The sequence below is a fragment of the Vidua chalybeata genome, chromosome Z (genome assembly GCF_026979565.1).
Source record: "Vidua chalybeata isolate OUT-0048 chromosome Z, bVidCha1 merged haplotype, whole genome shotgun sequence".
Lineage (NCBI taxonomy): Eukaryota > Metazoa > Chordata > Aves > Passeriformes > Viduidae > Vidua > Vidua chalybeata.
In genome coordinates this window covers 62,605,028-62,609,836 of record NC_071570.1, presented here as the reverse complement: position 1 = coordinate 62,609,836, position 4,809 = coordinate 62,605,028, and positions in this window count along the sequence as shown.

Below are 4,809 nucleotides of genomic sequence, written 5' to 3'. Positions count from 1 at the left end.
ACATAGTGCTTATAGTTTCTTTTGAAGTTCTGCAGGCCAGGCTTTATAAAGCCTAGAAATGCACGTTTGGGTGGCTGTCATGTTTTGGCGTATATACATGCAATACATGCAAATCTAAATCTCCTTCTTTAACTTAACAAGATGGTAAACTGGCTTAGCATCCTTCCTTCTTTTTTTTAGGCACAATGTGTAGCAAATCTTGAAAACATCTTGCTTTTTTTCCTAACAAATGGGCATCTCATTCCTCTTGCAGAAAGTGTGTTACAAACCCACCTTAAGAAGGCAAATGTTAAGTGGGCTAGATTTGAATAAATACAGGCACCACAGTCCAAAGGAAAGCTGAAAGTATTTCAAAGAAGAAATGGGTTTACAGGAAGCCTCCTTGAAAGACATACAGTCTGTGTATCTTGAATAATGATCATTGTACTGAAACAGTATCTCCCCACTGAAGCACACTATTCAGTCTAGTGAAATAAAGTCTGAATGAAAAGAGAATTCTGTATATGTATGTTGGTATCTCCCATGCTGCAGGAGTGTATTAACATAGCCTACCTGTGAACCTAGGAGGAAGATCTCAGAACAAACATAGCCATCAAAATCAAAGCTACAGTTTACACAAACTTGCATTTGATACATGCTAATCAATAAGTCAAAAATTGGTGGAAGTTTCTTTACACTTTATTTTAAATGTTTGCATTTTGTAATAGCAGAGTTTGAATTTTGGAAGCATAAACTATTTCCTACCACAGTGATCACTGCTTGAATCCTTCTTTGCTCTCTCTGTATGTCTTTCGTGGCCATGTTGGCAAATCAGGCTAAAAAGTTTTTAGGCAGTGGCTGTATCCTGGTTCTGTCACCTCAGTGGCACCAGGTGAAAATTGATAAATTAAAAGTGTACTCATAAAAAAAAAAAAAAAAAAAAGGGAGGGGGAGGGAAAAGAAAGAAAGGAAGGTAGTTTCAACTCAGATCAGGTTCCTATTTTGGTTTAACTCAGATGTGATTCCCTGAACTGGTTCTCTGTGCATTGCTACAAACAGTTCTGTCAGCTGAGGGGACAGCATGGGTAGGGGGTGGGACTGCTAAAGTCGTTTTGCAAAGATGTGTTTGTGAATATTTCTTTTGATTCTAAGACCTGGGGGCAGGAAGGGTCTTTGTTCTGTATTTGCTCTCTGTGAAACAGTGGGGTACTTGTTATCTGCCTGGATGAAGTTGAACATAGCATTCCCTTGGCTTGGATTTAACATTTCTCAGTATAAGAAATTGTCCTCAATTTTTAGAAACTTTGAGCCTGTTCTGATAATAGCAGCATGAAGACTCCAGGTTATTTCACTCTGTGTTATGTCCACTGTGATAATGAAACTTTTATTTCCATCAAGAAGCAATATGTGCTTAACCACCTTGCTGTGTGAGCTTTTGTATCTGTAGCAAACCCCAGCTAGTATCCTGACTTGTACTTTCTTTATTAAGACATGATTTTTTTATTGTCAGTGACTCAGAAACAGACAGTGACATTTTTGGCACACAGTACCATTTGTTCTCTGTTGTTGCTCTTTCTAAATAGGTTAAATCTCTTGAATTGTAGCATTACATTCATGTGAATCATCCTATCAACTTCACTAACATCAAATAGGTTACATGTACATTCCTGCAGGAGAGCTCTAAGTTCTTGTTCATTATCTTTCAACATAATTCTCTGGGCAATTAAAGATTTTTTTTAAAAAATTTGTATTTTCATTCTTTGTTCTGTTAGTTCTATTACCCTTGTCTTCCTTTCTGGTGAGTATTTAAGTAGTCATAAAGACTGGGGTAACTTCCTAAGGAATAATTGCAAGAGGACTACACAAAAAAAACCAGAAGCTTGAATTTTTGCTTATTTCGGGTAGTTGGTTGAAGCAGGAATGAAGGAATATAAATATACTGAGATGGGAAGTCCAAGTCCATAAGGATGTCAACCCATACCTGCATTTTCTTGAGATGAAGGATAAAACTATTACCTGGTTTGTTTCAGACACTGAATTTTTCAAAGCTAGTACTGTGTTCATTTTGAGAAGCTCTGATTTTGCCTTCTCAGTAATGTCCAGAGGCAACCTTTTTAAGAACATTGTTTAAAAAAATCCAGAGAATCATGGTCTTTAGAGTTTGCTACAAAGAGGGATATAAGAAAGCTTTATTTCTGTGAGAATGTTTAACTATTTAGCTTTCAAAAAAAGGAGCATGATGTAGGTAACATATTATTTTTTCTTTGGTTGGTTGTTCTAAATTGCATTTATCTTTTGCAGTATAGGACAGCAGATAAATAACTTTTAACATTTTACTTAATGGGAAATGGTGGTATATATACCTCCCCCCCAGAAAATATACTGTGAGAATAGTCAGACATGGGAGTGGGGCCCACAGAAGTTGTGGAATCACTGTTGTACATCTTCAAGACTTGACAAGTGCCTAAGCAGCACATTCTGGTAACACCTTTAAGTTGACCCCTCAAGGTAAGTGTAGATCGATACAAGGTATACCTTACCATATACATAGGGCTGTGTTGCTGTGCTTTGGTGTTTCGAATTAGGAAGAAGGTAGTTGGTACAGTCTACTTTTATGTCAGGTATCAACCTCTGTATTGGTGTGTAAGTATCTCCAGCAATTCTACCTGTACAAGACATGCTGTGCTCTCCTTGTTTGGGCATGCCTGCCAGCACCACAGAACAACTGACTGTGCTTGTTCTGCCACAGGGCTGTGGTGAGGATGTGCAGTGGTAACACGGAGCGTGGTCTGATGAAAGCTCTCAATTGGCTATGTCATTTCTGTAATCATTCTACAATGGCAGGGGAATGACCAGGGGACTGGAGCAGTGTAGACAAAGGGAGCTTGGGAGCAAGGAGTTGAGTTGGCAGTGTCTCTGTGAAAGCTCTTGATATGAAAAGACAAATGAGAACTTGAGGAGGGAACAGAATGGCGCTAGAAGCGCCGGAATACAATAAGACAGCAAGCTTTTGAGAGAAATAGGAGAGGATGATTGAAAGGTACTTAAGTGTGGAAAGGGAGGAATTGGGGTTGGGAGAAACATGAGGGTTGTACTTAAAACTCAAGAAGGTTAGACAAAATACTGAGTGTCTCCTTATTAAATGAGTATTTTCATTCAGTGCCTTGACAAAGGCAGAAGTGCAGTGGAAAAAAAAACCATATGATTATGCCTTCTGTATTGGGTTTGTGCAGCAAAGTTTTAGTAGCAGAGGTCTGCAGGTGTGGCTTTTGTGAGAAGCTGCAAAAGCTTCCCACATGTCCAGCAGACCCAGTGCCAGCCAACTCCAAGATGAACCTCCTGCTGGTCAAGGCTGTACCCCTGCAACCCATGGAGGTTCACAGAGGAGCAGGATGGTGACCAAAGGAGCTTCCCAAGAATTTATTGGACAGAAATGTAGATATAGATGACACTACCTTAGAGAAGTAGTTGAGAATAGAGATCACTTCTTTTCTCTTTGTGTTTTCCACGTTGTTTTTTGTATGAGATTGGACTTTTGATGCACATGTATGTGCTGATCTTTTTTTTTGTGCAGGTGGTCTTAATTTTGGTATTCTCTGCTACCTTTAGGTTTAACATTGTTTTGGTAGTGTGCCTTTGGGTAAGGAGGTCACAAATTTTGGCTTTTTCATGCAGATTGACTCAGAATCAGAAAGGAATTCCTGAGAACACAAAACTGAGACCCCTGAGAGACCATGAGCTCTTAATTTTTGTTCAATCAGACGCTGCTTGTAATGATTCTCAATATCCCATGTGTGGTCATTGCAGATCATTGCTGCTGTGGGAGGTAACTTATTTGTAAATGTATGTGCACATGCACACACACACACGCACACAGTCTGTCTATTTGGTGTGCACTTTTGCTTTTTCTTATCTTGACAGAATGGTAGAGTTGTTGACATTGGCAGGGACCTCTGGAAATTGTGTAGTCCAATCCTAGTGCTCAGAGAAGGATCAGCTAGAGCAGATTACTTGTGGCAGTGTATAATAAGTTTTGAATATCTCTGAGGATAGAGATTTTGTAACCTGTTTTTATGATCCACTCTAATCATAGAGGAGCAAAGTGAGCTCTCTGTGGATTATGGATAGAATCCTGAAGGTTTGAATACTCCCTGAAACAAGATTGGAACCAAATGAGGTTAAATGTTGATACCAAAAATTGTTACATTTTAACAGTAAAAGAAGCAAAGAGAAAGAGAAAAAGAGGTGAGGGGGTGGGAGGACAAGAAGAGTGACAGAGACACGTTAAGTAAAAACATATCACCCCTCCATGGATCTTGATGATGTCTCATTTATCCTCTGGTCTTCTAGGTGGTGAGGGTCCCCTACTGACAAAGAATAGAATCCAGTGGATTAATAAATGTTTGGTCCAGGTGGGAATGCCCAGGTACCTCCCCTGAAGGGGGCAAGTTTGACATTGTCCCTTGCAGGACTGTGTATCAGTTGTATGATTTTGCATCACATGCAGTGCTCTGGTGCAGGGTCTGGGGAACCATTCAGAGAGCATTTAAAGGACCATGACAACCCCTCAGCAGCCCCTGACATGAATGTCCCATAGATGTTCCTGACTGAACCAGTTTGAGTAACAGAGGATGGGCGTGTGTTGCCTCTGACCAGGGGCTTTTCGCCATGCACCCAAAACCTCCTCCTTCCTTCTTTGGTGGAGTGGGGGATGTCTGTACAAACCTGTTTTCAGTAGATAAGACAGCTGCTGGGCTTCATCCTCCTATGGAAGTATTCTTCTCCCCCAGCCCAGACCTAAAAATAGTGTCATTTTTATCTTAAATTTAC